We start from the raw sequence: 16,552 nt of genomic DNA, 5'->3' as shown, positions 1-16,552 counted from the left end.
AGCTTTTTATTTTCAGGATAAGAATTACAGGGATGCGGAAATGGCCGGAGAAAGGACTCAGCAGTTAAGAGTACTTCCTGTGCTTCTGAGGATCTAGTATGGATCCTAGAATTAACTTTCAGGAGACTCACGTGGCCTGTAACTCCTGCTCCAGGGAATCCGACACCCTCCTCTCGCTTCTACAGGCGCGTGCACACACACACACACACACACACACCACACAGTGTATACATAGACACACATACAGTGTATACATAAGCACACACACAGTGTATACATAAACACACATACACACACACACCACACAGTGTTTACATAAACACACACATATATGTATGTACATATATGTCTCTCTCTTTTATGCAGTTCTGGCCGCCCTGGAATTCATTCTGTAGACTAGGCTGGCCTTGAATTCCCGGAGAACTGCCTGTCTCTGCCTCCTAAGTACTGAGATTAAAGGTGTGTGACATCACAGCAGGCTTAAAAGTAAAAATCTTAAAAAACAAAAAACTTTTACCAGAGGAAAAAATGTGGTAGAGACAGAGTTGAGGCAGGCAAGCACAGGGAATAGTTTAGCCGGCTGGGACTCCACTTGGTTTGGGCTATGTGCACACCCCTATTCTAATTACGCACTTGGAGGCCTGAGAACCCTACCTTCATACACTGTATGTACACATCCCAATCCAAACGATAGACCTTGTAACATGAGAACCCAACCTGCATTGAGCTGTATTCAGGGCCTCCCTGAACAAGGTACCCAGTAACCTATTAACAACCCAGCCCCCCCTTCCCCCTGCATCAAGCTGCACCCCTTCTCAAAACAATGAAACAAGTTTCTTCTCTCCCTAAAGACAATCAAGTTTGGACACTTTCTATTCAAACATATTCCTGATACTTCCAGGTATGGAGGGTGGAGGGTCAGTCCAGGTCTAATTTCTTTAGGATGCGTGTGCAAAGCTAGAGAACCTTGAAATTAAACCCCTAGCAACCAAGCACTCCCTCCTCCTGAACTCTGTAAAAGAGAGCCTCACATAGGCAGCTGGAAAAATGGCTTACTGGTTAGGAGCACTGATTGCTCTTCAAGAGGTTCAATTCCCATCACCTACCTGGTGGCTGAAAACCTTCTGTAACTCCAGTTTTAGGAGGGGACCCAACACCCTCTCCTAACCTCCCTGAGCGACAGGCACATACACACACACACACACACACACACACACACACACACACACACACACTCATTTTGTTAATGATTTCTTTGCTCGGCATTAACCCCCTCCCTACCCAGATGGCCCTGGAGGAAGGCAAGATAAATACCAGCAGACTCCAACAGAAAGTGTTTCAGGTGCTTGAGCCCAAACATCCACGAAATGAGGGAAGAGTGCAAGGGACGATGACGAGAAAGACACAGACATCACATCTCTTGAAAGTGTAGCAGAAAAGGAACAACTTCAGAAATAATAGCGTCATTCAGATGGCTGCGTAGACAGAGGTGCTTTGATCCCTGGTACCCACATAATGGTAAAAGAGAAGTCACTCCACAGAGTTGTCCTCTGACCTACACACACACACACACACACACACGCTCTGCCTGACGTGCAAGTGCCCTGCCCCCTCATGCACATACACACAATAGTATCAGCAATGATGATGATACTAGTAATAATAATAAGTTAAACAAAAGAAAATACATTTTTAAAGTGTGAAGCATTACCTTATAAGAGGGGCAGACTGCCATGGTTCCCCACCTTGTAGCAATAAAATCTGCTAGCTGTTCCCCCACCAACAAATAAATCAATATGTAAAATAGAAAGGAATGAAGAAGACCCTGGAGAAATGACTTAGCAGCTAAGACTCCATACTGCTCCTGCAGAGAGAGTAAATTCAGCTCTCAGCACCTCGGTCCCAGCACCCAAGTCATACATAATGAGGGAGGGGGCTTTTAGGATGGTGAGAAGGATGCCAGCGTTGGTTGTTCTTCTCCTGTGCCAGACCCTAGACTTGGAGATGCTGCTGCTTGCTTGGATGAATGAAATGTAATGGGTTTAATTGGGCCCTGGAGTAGCAGGGCCAGGTGGCCGCACTGAACTGTCAATGGCAAGTTGAGCGTAGTTACGATCATGCGCGCATCAGTTAAGTAAGGTCTATAATGGCCTAGTCGGTATGCACCTTTGGTATTGTCTGCCACGATGTTTCTAGGAAGAAAATAGATAAGAGCCTACTATGGATTTTTGTTGTTGGTAATGGTTTGGGGTGTTTTTGTTTTAGTTTCTGGAGACAGGGATTTTCTGTGTAGACCTGGCTGTCCTGGAACTCGCTCTGTAGATGAGGCTGGCCTCAAACTCACAGAGATCTGCCTGTCTCTGCCTCCCGTATATGTATGTGCACCCCAAGCATGCCTAGTGCCTGCAGAAGCCAGAAAACATTGGATCCTCTGGAACTGGAGTTATCGGCAGCTGTGAGCTACCATGTGGGTGCTGGGAACTGAACCCGGGTTCTCTGCAAGAGCAGCCAGTGCTCTAACTGCCAAGTTCTCTCTCCAGCCCCGAGCCTACTGTTTTTGTTTAATCTGAGTAACAGGAAAACTCTAGAATAAATGAAATACATTTGTTTGAGGAACTCAATTTCCAGACTTGAGTTAATTCACAGATGCAGAAGTCCCCAAATGAAGAAAAGGCCAGATGTCCTACAGGAAGGTGTTGTAATCTGCTGGCCTGGTCCGTCACCTGGGTACCCTGTCCCTTTAAGAGACAAGCCCCACCCGCTCCTAACCTCCCCCTTCCTCTTTCTACCTACTCTTCAGTTCTCTCTCTCTCTCTCTCTCTCTCTCCTTTCTCCTTTCTCTCCTTTTCCCCTTCCTTTTCCCTTTCCCCCCCATAACCCACTAAATAAACTCTATACCCGAAATCTCCCCGCATGGTGTATATATATATCTGTCTGTCTCTTACTGGCCTGGTCTCCCACCCACCACTGAGGCTTTGGGTGACCTGCTGCTGCCCCTCTTGGGACCTGCCTCAGGTCATCTGAGTTCTTTTTATAAATGATAACAAAAGGACCTTGCTAAACCTAACCTTGCTAAACAGGTTTATGTTAGCCTTTCTCCCATCCTTCCCCAGAGGAACACAGAACATTTTACAAGGGTAAGTGTACACTGAAGAAAATGAAGCAATCAGATTTTTCTGGGACTTGCTGGATACTGGTTCTGAATTGGTATTGATTCCAGGAGACTCCAAGAAACATTGTGGCCCTCTGGTTAACACAGGAGCTTGTGTATGGGGAGGGGTCAGGGGATTAATAGAGTTTTGGCTGAAGTCTAACCGTGAGTTCAGTAGCTCCTCAAGCTCACCCAGTTTCAGAATATATATTTGAAACAGATAAACTTAGAAGTTGGCAGAATTCCCACCTTGGTTATCTGACACTGGAGTGAGGGCTTTATGGTGGGAAAGGCCAAATAGAAGCCACTGGAGTTGCCCCTAGCGGGGAAAACAGTGACCCGAAAGCAATGTTGCACCCCAGAAAGAATTTCAGAGATTCGTGCCAACATCAAGGACTTGAAAGATGCAGGGGTGGTGGTTCCCACCATATCGCCCTTTAACTCTCCTCACTGGCCTGTCAAGAAGACAGATGGATTGTGGGGAATGACAGCCGTCAAGGGGTGCGTTTGTGATGGGCAGTCATGGCTGTCAACTGCAAGAGGAATCAGTCAAACCCCCAGCTGCTGGGCCCTCATGAGGGCTTTTCTCCATCTGATTATTTGAAGCAGGAAGACCCATTCAGAGTGAGGGCACCACCATCTTTTCGCAGCCCAGATAGCAGGACGTGGAAGAAGGAAACAGCTCTGTGCCTGCTCGTTCGCCCTCACTCTCGCTGACAAGCGTATCTGTTCTCTAGCTGAGGCTTTCCTTTGCCTATATTACAGTCAATTTATTCAGGATTCCAGCATAGACTCTCTGGTAATCCTTCGGGCCTTCAGCACCACCGGAGTGGGACAGCTGAGACGTCCAGCCTCACAGAGTGAGCAGTTACCTAGTTCTCACTCTCTGTGGGGTGGGCCAGCCTCTGTTGGACACCATAGACAGTACCATGTAAGCCAATCTAATAAACCCCATATGCACGTACATGCACACGCACACACATTCACGCTTTCAGTTCTGTTCCTTTAGAGGACTCCGACTAATCCAGAAATGAGGATGGACCCCTGGGACATGTGTAGGCTACACTAACCACTGTAGTTCTGCCACTGACCTACACACAGGCAACTTTTTTTTTTTTTTTCGATAGTTTCACCAAATTACTCAGACTGGCCTTGAAATTACTCTGTAGCCCATGTAGGCCTTTGATGTGGGATTTCCTTCTATAAGCTGTGATTTCCATTGATTAATAAAGAAACTGTTTTGAACCTATAGCAAGGCAGAACTTAGCTAGGTGGAGAAAACTAAACTGAATGCTGGGAGTTAGGAGAAGGCATGTAGCCCCCCAGGAGATAGAAGCCAGAACTTTATTTACCCAGTAAGCCACAGCCTTTTGGCGATACACAAATTAATAGAAATGAGTTAAATTAATATGTAAGAGCTAGCCAATAAGAATCTAGAACAAATGGGCCAAGCAGTGATTTAATTAATCTAGTTTCTGTTTGGTTATTTCGGGAGTCTGGGAGTTTGGTTATTCCCAGTCTGGGAGTCTGGGTGACTGGGAAACAAATAAGCGGCCTCTTACAACAGGCCTTGAATTTTCCATCTTCCTACCTCCCATTCAGAGTAGCTGGGATCATAGATATGTCTAACTATATCTGGTTTTATGCTATGCTGGGGATTGAACCCAGGGCTTCATGTGTGCTAGGCAAACACTTTACTAGTTGAGCTGTGTAACCCTAATTATTTTAAGAGAGTCTTACTCTGTAGCCCAGGCTGGCCTGCAATTCACTTTGTATCCCAGATTTTCCTCAAACTGACGCTGACCCTCCTGCCTCGGCTTTGAACTGTCTTGCTACCCCCACCCCCATCTCCTTCCACTTAATGCCCATCTCTTTGCTTCTCTGTAAAATGAAAAACCTTCAAAGAAAAGGCTGTACACATTGTCTTAACTACTCCCCAACTTTTTTCTGAGTCAGGATCTCATCGTGTAACACTAGGGTGGCCTTGAACTCACTATGTAGACCAAGCTGGATTCAAACTCATGAAAATATGCTTCTGCCTCCTGAGGTATGGGATTAAAGGCTGACATCACCATTCCCTGCAAACAGCAACAGCAAAATTGTCTTCAGCAACACCTAAAATTGTCCTCTGACACACACATGCGCATACCTAACCGACCTATACACAAACATACACTCATTATGTGTGCAAGAGAAATTGAGTGTGCAGCTCAAACAACTCCCCTGAGATATTTTCTTAGTCACTTATCATTATGTATCAAAATAATGTATTTTTTTAAATTTTATTCTTTTGAGACGGGTTTCTCTGTGTGTTCCTGGCTATCCTGGAACTGCCTTTGTAGACCAGGCTGCCCCAGAACTCAGAGATTAGTCTACCTCTGCCTCCCAAATGCTGGGATTAAATGCATGCACGACCACCATCCATCATCAAATTAATGTATCCTCAAACCATATTGCATTTGAATATTTAGCTTTAAAATCCATGTTTGAATTCTTGGCTTAAGTTTATTTTTGTTCTTTTTTATTTCTTTTCTTTTCTGAGACACGGTCTCATGCACTCCAGGTAAATCTTGAACTCACTACTAGGCGAGGGACTTGGTGTTTGCCTTCCACTGTTGCGATTCTCGGAATGCACCACCACACCCGGTTTCTGAGGTGCTGAGACCTAAACCCAGGGCCTTTATGCTCAGTGAGCACTCCACCCGTGGCTCCTACTGACTGCAAGTTTCATTTCAAAATCATTAAATGAATTTCTATTTGGGATTAGAATTTCCAACAGTTTCTGAAATAGCTTTAAACATATTTGTATTTTATAATTATGGGAAGTCATCTTCTCAGCTTTGACAATCATGCAATCAAACTATCAATCAGCTCAAAATAAAGTTGAAAATGATCAACTGGGTGGTGGTGGTGCAGGCCTTTAATCCCAGCACTTGGGAGGCAGATCCAGGTGGATCTCTGTGAGTTTGAGACCAGACTGGTCTACAGAGTAAATTCCAGGACAGCCAGGACTGTTTCAGAGAAATCCTGTCTTGAAAAATCAAAAGAAAAAGAAAAATAAAGTGCTCCACATCCTATAGCATCAAAAATTCAGCTAAGATTTAGTTCTTTATGAAAAATAGACACATACATCTTGGTATGTGATTAGCTGTCATCTTTAGTAATTGGTATACAATGATGGGAGGTTGTGGCTCACACCTTTAATAACCTGCATTCAGGGAGCAGAGGCAGGTCTGGTCTAGAGAGTGAGTTCCAGGAAAACCAAAGCTATGGAGAGAAATCCTGTCTCAAAAAAAGAAAAAAAAAAGTATACAATTATATATATACTGTCAAATTGTTTAAAATTCTTTGCTCTATCATCAGCAAATATTTTACTTGTATATTTATTTCATGTGTCTAAATACCCAGGGCCACATAAAAGTTTCTCAGGCAGCTTGGTGTGGTGGTGCACATCTTAGATCTTACCACTCAGGAGGCAGAGTCGGGAGGTTCTCTGTGAGTTTGACGCCAGCCTGGTCTACAGAATAAGCTCCATGGCAGCTAGGACTACATAAAGAGATCATGTATTGAAAAAAAAAAATCGTTTTGCCCCTCAGTCAAAAGTTCAAGTAGCTTTCATTTGTCCATGGAAACCAAACCACCGCATTCAGCTCTAGCAGCCAGCCATTTACAAATAGGTTTCTGTCTCCTCCCATTTAAACAGAGGTAACAACAGAACCTACCACCCTCTTAATTGGCAAGGTATGGGAGACCTTGCTCTGGGACACCCCTGTCGCCTGTAGAGCCGGAGGGAGTTGTTACATGGTCCCCACCCACTCCAGCGCCCAGCTGCTCCCTTGCTGAGATGCGAACCCCGGCTGACATCCTGAGAAGTGGGACAGTAGGGAGGTGCAGGGGGAAGACCTTTCTAACGGGGATTTCTTAGACTAGAGGGGTCTGAGCGCGGGCCTGAAGGGATGGCAGGAGATCTGCGGTGGACGGGTGGGATGGGAGCGGATTGCCAGGAGAGTTGGCAGTGTCATTGGGGCAGGGTGAAGGGGTAGAGAGGTTGGGGAGAAGATGGAACAGTGGGGGCAGGAACAGGAAGGGACATGGGGGAGGGGAGGAGGGAAGTGCAGGTGGAAGGTGGGGGAATGGGTGCGGGGCGAGGGAGTGGGTTGCTGGAGCATGTTGAACGGTTAGGTGCAGTAAGCTGAGGCTGTGGACCTGTCTTCTGCTTCCCTGGGTCCTTCCTTGGCTTTGCTGTCTCCTGGGTCGTAGTCATCCTCTGCCTCGGTCTGACGCAGCCTTGGCCCGAACTGAGCCGCCTGATCCTGGCCTTTCGCTTTGTAGCCGCTCCAGGTTCGGTTTCCTAGTTGTGACTGTCTCTCTGCTCCCGCTTTGCCACTACTCAGATTCCTGCTCCCGTTTGCTCTGTTGCAAACGGGGACATTTGCAACAGACGAGGAAATGTCTTCCTATCTTGGTCTTCTCATGCTAAAACCAGATGTCCATTTTTGGGCACTGACTATTTGGGACGATAACTTGCCAGAGGGGTCAGGGCTTGGATCTGGGCTCTCAAAGTTGGCGTGGGGCCTGCCTGGGGGCTGTTCTGGATCCTGAGATAGAGAGGCACAGTTCCAGGCCTCTCTGTGCATGGGCTCCCGAGGGAGGCGTGGGAACGGACAGTCACTTCCTGTGAGAGGCCCAGCACATTGTCCCTGGCCAGGTGGACTTTGCTTTCTCTCCTCATAAGGGACCCTTGATCTGGAAGACTGACCCTTTGAGGGTACCTTTCTTTCTGAGAGTCAATTGTTTTAATCCTCCCCTGCCACCCAGACTCTAGTACCTCCTCCTTTGCTTCAGGAAGCCTGTTCAGTCTAAGGAAGCTGGCTTCTTTCCTTTTATCAGTCTCAGACACCCAGCTTCAGGAAGCTCCATCTGGCTTGAAGATGTTGCCTCATCCCTGGCTCTGAGCAAATTTGGGGATTGGCACAAAGAAAATTAAAGTCAGTGAGCCCAGGTACTGGCCTGTTCCCCACCCCCCTAGGATCTCACAGGCTCCACTTTTCCTTTGTGATTGTTTTTGTTTTGGTTTTTTGCTTGTTTGTTTGTTTGTTTGTTTTCGAGACAGGGTTTCTCTCTAGCTTTTGGAGCTTGAAACTTGCTCTTGTAGACCAGGCTGGCCTTGAACTCACACAGATCCGCCTGCTTTTGCCTCCTGAGTGCTGGGATTAATGTGCCACCACCGCCCAGCCACATTTTATTTAAAAAAAAAAAATGGTGATGTACGGGGTTGGAGAAATGGCTCAGTGTGGAAGGGCACTGGCTGCTCTTCCCTAGGACCTAGGTTTGATTCCCAGCACCCACATAGCAGTTCACAGCTGTTACTCCCCTTCCACAGGATCTGCTGCATGAGGGTGGTTTCTAGAGAGACAGGCTAAACACCCATACGCATAAAGTAAGACAAGAAATGGAGTGAAGAAACTAAGTAAAACTGAACATGGTGGCGCACGCCTTTAATCCCAGCACTCGGGAGGCAGAGGTAAGCGGATCTCTGTGAGTTCCAGGTCAGCCTGTTTCCAGGACATTGTTACACATAGAAACCCTGGCTCAAAACAAAAGCAAAACTATGTGAAAATAAATTTAAATAAAAGAAACATTTACAAAAGCCACAAATTGGGAAATGAAAGGAAGAATACAAGGAACTGGGCAGACAGAAACCAGCTTGAGAAGGTTTGTATTGTAGGGGGGCGGAGGTGCAGAGTTAGGAGTTTCCCAGATGTCAAGCAAGCACTCTATGATTGAGCTATACAAACAGCCCTGAGGAAGAGGGAGAGACTTTCTTTGCTTGAAACTAAAAAAGTTTTTGAAACGTGAGTCCAGCGTGGGCCTTAAGGAAGTCTTGCTTCTCGGATCAGCTCCCCTCCGCCTATGGGTGTTTTGCCCGCCTATGTGTATGTGCGCCTCAGACACCAAAACAGAATGTCAGTCCCTTGGAACTAGAGTTGCAGACAGCTGTGGGCTTACCTGTGAGCAATGGAAACCAAACCTGCAAAAGTAGCAAGTGCTCTTACCCACTTACCCCAGTCACCTCTCCGGGCCTGGGGTTTTAACAACAACAAAAAAAAGATAAAGTAGATACTCAGCACAGTAGTGTGAGTGTATGAGTCACAGAGTCATGCAGCCATGAGCGTGCTACAGAGCATCTTGGCAGAGGAATGTGGCTTTGGTGGTAGATTCCTTGCCTGTCATGTGGGAGACACTGTTTAGTCTCCAGCACTGGAAAAAACAAAGAGTTTTATAATCTGTGATATTGTGATTGGCATTTTTCTTTTGTTCATGATTGTTTTATTTTATCTTTTCTTTATTGAACTATATACATTTTTCTCTGCTCCCCCTCCCCGTCCCTTCTACCCTCTCCCATGGTCCTCATGCTCCCAATTTACTCAGGAGATCTTGCCGTTTTCTACTTCCCATGTAGATTAGATCCATGTATGTCTCTCTTAAGGTCCTCTTTGTTGTCTAGGTTCCCTGGGATTGTGAATTTAGGCTGGTTTATGTTTTATGTCTAAAAGCCACTTATGAGTGAGTACATATATTTGTCTTTCTGTATCTGGGGTACCTCACTCAATATAATGTTTTCTAGATCCATCCATTTGCCCGCAAATTTCAAGATGTCATTATTTTTTTCTGCTGATTAGTACTCCATTGTGTAAATGCACCACATTTTCCTTATCTATTCTTTGGCTGAGGGGCATTTAGGTTGTTTCCAGGTTCTGGCTATGACAAACAAAGCTGCTATGAACATAGTTGAGCACATGTCCTTGTGGCACAACTGAGCATCCTTTGGATATATACCCAGAAGTGGTATTACTGGGTCTTGAGGAAGGTTGTTTCCTAATTTTCTGAGAAATCTCCATACTGACTTCCAAAGTGGCTGTACCAGTTTGCACTCCCACCAGCAATGGAGGAGTGTGCACTTTGCCCTACATCCTCTTCAGCATAAGCTGTCATCAGAGTTTTTGATCTTGGCCATTCTTACAGGTGTAAGATGAAATCTCAGAATTGTTTTGATTTGCATTTCTCTGATGGCTAAGAATGTTGAGCATCCTTAAGTGTCTTTCAGCCATTTTAGATTCCTCTGTTGAGAGTTCTCTGTTTAGGTCTATACCCCATTTTTTTTATTGGATTATTTGTTCTTTTTATGACCAATTTCTTAAGTTCTTTTTATATTTTGGAGATCAGTACTCTGTCCTATGACGGGTTGGTGAAGATCTTTTCCCATTCTGTAGGTTGCTGTTTTGTCTTTTTGACCGTGTTCTTTGCTTTACAGAAGTGTCTCAGCTTCAGGAGGTCCCTTTTATTAATTGTTGCTCTCAGTGTCTGTGCTATTGGTTTACATTTAGGAAGTGGTTTCCTGTGCTAATGCGTTCAAGTGTACTTCCCACTTTCTCTTCTATGAGGTTCAGTGTGGTTGGTTTTATATTGAGGTCTTCGATCCCTTTGGACTTGAGTTTTGTGCATGGTGATAGATATGGATCTATTTTCATTCTTCTATATAGTGATATCAAGTTATGCCAACATCATTTGTTGAATATGCTTTCTCTTTTCCATTTGAGATTTTTTGTTTCTTTGTCAAAAATCAAAAATCGTAGGTAAGTGGATTGATATCTGGGTCTTTGATTCGGTTCCATTGATCCTCCTGTCTGTTTTTATGCCAATACCAGGCTATTTTCAGTGCTGTAGCTCTGTAGAGGAGTTTGAAGTCAGGGATTGTGATGCCTCTAGAAGTTTCTTTATTGTACAGAATTGTTTTGGCTATCCTGGGTTTTTTACTTTTCCATATGAAGTTGAGTATTGTTCTTTTGAGGTTTGTGAAGAATTTTGCTGGGATTTTGATAGGCATTGCATTGAATCTGTAGACTGCTTTTGGTAAGATTGCCAGTTTTACTATGTTAATTCTACCTACCCAAGAGCATGGGAATCTTTCCATTTTCTGGTGTCTTCTTCAATTTCTTTCTTCAAAGATTTAAAGTCTTGCCATACAGGTTTTCCACTTGTTTGGTTAGAATTACTCCAAGATATTTTATGCTATTTGTGAAGGGTGATGTTTCTCTGATTTCTTCTCAGCCCTTTTATCATCTGTGTACAGGGGGGCTACTGATTTTTTTTTTGTTATTGATTGGGCATTTTTCATTTAGCCTAGTTTTTAGAAGTTTATTACATGTTGCAAAATGTATTTTACTTCATTTTTTAGGGTTAAATGTCATTCAGTTGTGTGGATATCACATTTTATGCACTCATTCACCAATTGGTGGACATTTAGGCTGCTTTTGTCTGTGGTAGGGCGGAAGAAGATACAGACCATTCCACTGCCTCAACAGCCCAAAGACTTCCCTTTCTGAGACCTCCACGCAGGTGATGCTGGATCCTTGATTTCACCACAGAAAAGAATTTCACAAGATTATTTGAAGCAAGAGTTAGAGTTATTAGAGGTTTGTTGTTGTTGTTTGTTTTGTTTTTGTCTGTTTGTTTTTTGGGAAAGGGTCTCACATGTAGTCCTGACTGACCCGTAACTCACTATGTAGACCAGCTTGGCCTTGAACTCACAGAATCCTCTTGCCCTCTGCCTCCAGCATACTGATATTAAAGGTATACGCTATTACAACCGGCTGGAAAAGTTTTTTTTTTAAAATATAGATTTGAACGCAGTTGTTAATAGAAAGAGAAGCACTCATGGAGAGATTATACACACCCAAAAGAATGGGTAAGGGCTTCTCAAAGGAGATTCACATTTAAATGTCTTAGTGTATATATTAAGATTTTTGGAGACTTTGGGGATGATGTTGATTAACTAACTGGTTTCTAAAGGATCCCCTTCCTTGATCTCTTTTTCCCTTTTCTTTTCTTTAGGTTTTTTCTTTTTTGATTTTTGTTGCAACAGGGTGTCTCTGTATATCCCTGGCTGTCCTGAACTCTCTCTGTAGACCAGGCTAACCTCTAACTCAGAGCTTCTGTCTCCTGAGTGCTGAATTCAAGGCATGAGCCACAACCGCTCAGCTCTCCTTTCCCCTTTTCAGTAAATGAGATTGCAGAGAGGTTAGGGAGGAGTCTTGGATACAGTTCCAATCTGGTAAGACAAAGTCACGGGATATAAGGATTGCACAGGGAGTTACGACATGGGTATTAATACAAGTGGGGTTTCTTGTGAAATTCCTAACAACCACATGTTTATAGCTGGGAAAGAGGAAAGGCCATATATACTTGACCTTTAGCATGAGTCATTGCTATTTTTAAATTCTCATTTGAAATATCCCTATGTATTGTTTCATACTGACTATCGTGGCACATGCCTTTAATCCCAGCACTCAGGAGGTAGGGGCAAGTGGATAACTGTGGGTTCAAGGCCAGCCTGATCTGCAAATTACAGGCTAGCCAGGGCAACATAGAGAAACCCTGTCCAAAAATAAAACAAAAATTCAATCTCTATTTTAGCAACCTTCACAGCAAATGTTGTTACTTGAACTGTATATGTATATATTAATTTGCTTAAGTGTTTTGTTCAAATACATGTATATGCACCATGAACATGACTGGTACCTGAAGAGATCAGAAGGCCTCAGATCTCTTGGAACTGGAGTTGTGAACGGTTTGAGGCACCATGCAAGTACGGGGGACCAAACCTGGGTCTTCACTGATGACCCATCTCCAGCTCATTGAGCTAGAATTCTTGACTCTCAGCTTCAATCAGACTCCATAGTGAGGGGTTCCTTTCTCACTCCATTCCTTGGTGGTGTCCTCCCTTTTTCTTGCATAAATAATGCTGCTGCTATAACATTTATGTTATGTACAGCATTTGTACAGTCATGTTCCATTTCTTTTAAGAACATGGTTAGGGCTGGATTTTCTGGGTCACATGTTAATTCTATATTTAGTCTTCTGGAGAAACAGCCAGAAGGTCCCAACTCTTCCAGATCCTTGTCAGTGCTTTTCTGGGTTTTTTTTTTTTTTTTTTGGTTTTTGGTTTTTGGTTTTTGGGTTTTTTTTTTTGAGATAGCGTTTCTTCTCTGTAACAGCCCTGGCTGTCATAAAACTTGCTTTGTAGATCAAGCTGACCTGGAACTCACAGAGACCTCTGCTTCTACCTCCTGAGTTCTGAAGTTCTGAGATTAAAGGTTTTTGCCACCATGCTTAACTTTTTTTTTTTTTTAAGAAAGGGCCTCACTGTAGGTCAGGATGACTAAAAGTCACTGTAATCCCTTTGTGCCAGCCTCCTGAGCTCTGGAATGTCAGTTGTGATCCTTGATGATAGGCTTCATTGTAGGAGTTTGTTGTTTCATAAATATATTTTAAGGATATTCTTAACTATATATATGTAGTAAAATTTTGGGGGTTGCCGACATCTCACAAATAACAACATGGAGACTTATTGTTGATTATGAAAACTCTGTCTTACCTTAGGTTCTAACTAGCTCTTTAACTTAAACTAACTCATTTATATTAATCTACGTTCTATCACGTGGCATTACCTCTCTTCCATCTTGAACCTCCTGTTTCCTCTCTGTGTCTCCTCTGACTTCCTACATGCCTAGATTCCTCCTCCTCTTCCTTTCTCTCCCACCTATAGGAAATCCCACCTATACCTCCTGCCTGGCTATTGGCCCTTCAGTATTTTATTACAATCACAGGAATACACCTTCTCACAGTGTACAAATATCCCACAACATATATATAAGGGTGTTTGTCTCCATGTATGTATATACGCCATATACATGCCTTGTGCCCACAGATGTCAAAAGAGGGCATTATTTTCCCTGGAATTGCAGTTACTGAAGGTTGTGAGCTGCCACGTTGGTGCTGGAAATCAAACTCAGGTCCTCTGGAAGAGTAACCAGTGCCCTTAACCACTGAGCCATCTCTCCAGTCCCTGTTGTTTCGAGACAGAGTATCTCTATATAGCCCTGACTGTCATGAAACCCTCCAGGCTAGTGTCTAACTCACAGTTAGAGTTATTATTTGGAGCCTCTGGAGTGTACCACTATAGCCTACTTACATTGTGTGGTTTACCTTTCTCCAACAGCTAATGAGTCAAGGACTTTCTGTAAGCTGGATTTGATTTGAAGGTTTGTCCATTTTTTTGTTGGTTTGAGACCAGGGCTCACACTGGACTTCAGGCCAGTGTAGAACTGACTATGTAACTCAAGTCAGCCTGTAACTCACAGCAATCCTTCTGTCCCAGCTTGGGCTACAAGAGTGTTTGTTTGCTCAATTTTCATTTCAAAGAATTTATGTTATTTTATAATGAGAGCCTGCATGGAAGTTTGTGCACCATGTGTCCACCTGGTGTCCATGGAAGCCAGAAGACCACGTTGAAGCCGCTGGAACTGGAATTGTAGATGGTCATGAGCCATCATATGAATACTAGGAATTGAATGTGGTTCATTTGCAAGAGCAACCTGTGCTCTTAAACCACTGAGCCTAACTCTCTAACCCCTCTATTTTCATTTTTCAAAGATTCATAAAATTATTTTTATTTTTAATTATGTGTTTTGGTTTGAGTCAGCGCATGTGCGAGTATAGGGACCATAGGAGTTCAGTGGAAGGCATCTGTTACAGGCAACTCTGAATTGTCTACGTGGGTCCAGCAAACCAAATCCCAGTCTCTGCAAGTGCTAAGCCATCTCTTTAACCCCCTTTTGCTCAGTTCTCAATGTCACTTGACAGTCTCCACGTTTGCTTTAATGGACAATGATGCCCTCCCCCCCACCTACCAAATAAGCCACTCTGAATACTTCTTGGTTGATAAACTGCCTTGGAAGGTGTTGCTATGTTGAGTACATGCTCATTCCTTGGACAGCATAAGTGTTAAAGGCGTGGCTCTGGGTTTAAATCTTTGCTTTCTCACTTCCCAGCCTTGTGGTCTTGGGTAGGGTGCCTACCCTTGCCCACCCTCAGTCTCACCATCTGTGAAATAAGCTTGTTCTAAGAGTTACACACAAAGCCTTGTGGTCTTGGGTAGGGTGCCTGCCCTTGCCCATCCTCAGTCTCACCATCTGTGAAATAAACTTGTTCTAAGAGTTACACACAAAGCCTTGTGGTCTTGGGTAGGGTGCCTACCCTTGCCCACCCTCAGTCTCACCATCTGTGAAATAAGCTTGTTCTAAGAGTTACACACAAAGCATTTAGTGTGGTGTCTGACACAATGAGCGCTCGCTAAGTATGTTATCATTACTAACAATGGGTATTGTTATTATTTTGAAACAATCTCACTATGTAGCTCCGGATGGCCTGGAACTCACTACGTAGCCTAAGCTAGCCTTGAACTCAGAGATCTGCCTGTTTCTGCCTCCCAAGTACTGGATTAAAGGTGTGTACCACCGTGCCAAGCAAATCAATGTGTGTGTGCGGAAGTATTTTACCTACATGTATATCTGTGCACTATGAACATACCCGGTGCTTGCCGAGACCAGAAGGTTTCTACTGGAGTTAGAGTTACAGACACTTGTGAAGCTCCCTACTATGGATAAAATAGCAAACTAAACTAAAATCTGAATGGCTGCTGTGGCTAATGACTGCCACACCAGATGGCACAGGTCTGGAGTGTAGCATGGGGAAGGCGGAGTGTCAGTCAGAGCAGGGCCTTTGGACTGTGTCAGGTTGTTGGACAACGTTTTGCATTTTATTTTATTTTATTTGGTTTTTCGAGACAGGGTTTCTCTGTAGTTTTGGAGCCTGTCCCAGAACTAGCTCTTGTAGACCAGGCTGGCTTTGAACGCACAGAGATCCGCCTGCTTCTGCCTCCCAAGGCATGTGCCGCCACTGCCTGGCCAAAGTTTGCATTTTATACTAAGTACTATTTAACAGTGACTTTGAGCGGAGGAGTGGGCTGATTTGGCATTAACTTACTAATTTATTTGTTGTTATTTAGTTTTTCTTTACTTATTGATACTGGAGGTCATACTCAGGGCCTTACGCACGCCATTACGTGCTCCACCACTAAACTAAAGCTGGCCCTTGGTTTACATTTTTAGAGGCCACTTTAGTTGATATGAGATGAGGAGTGAGAGACAAATTTGGAGATGGTGGAACTTTCTCAGGTGAGAGAAATTGGTGATTTGGACCACTCTGACAAAAGTCTGGACATGGAACAAAGACAGAAATCTTAGAGAAAAACGGGGAAGTGGGGAGGGGGAGTAAGGGAAAATTGGGGCCCGGGAGGAGGTCCTGTTCTCCGTGACAGGACGAAGGCTGACAATTTCAACCACTCCTGTTGGCCTCACTGTCCCCACCTGCTGATTGCTTCTGGAAGTGCCCTTATAACTGGAGCCTTGGAGATCCCTGGTGTCAGGACGCTGAGGAAATCTCTCCCTAGATGGAAATATGGCTAGATGGGTGGAGTTGCATTCTTTGGGACAAAAG

The sequence above is a fragment of the Myodes glareolus genome, chromosome 9, assembly GCF_982192425.1.
Source record: "Myodes glareolus chromosome 9, mMyoGla1.1, whole genome shotgun sequence".
NCBI lineage: Eukaryota > Metazoa > Chordata > Mammalia > Rodentia > Cricetidae > Myodes > Myodes glareolus.
The sequence above is the reverse complement of the archived record's forward strand: the minus strand, read 5'-3'. Positions refer to the sequence as shown.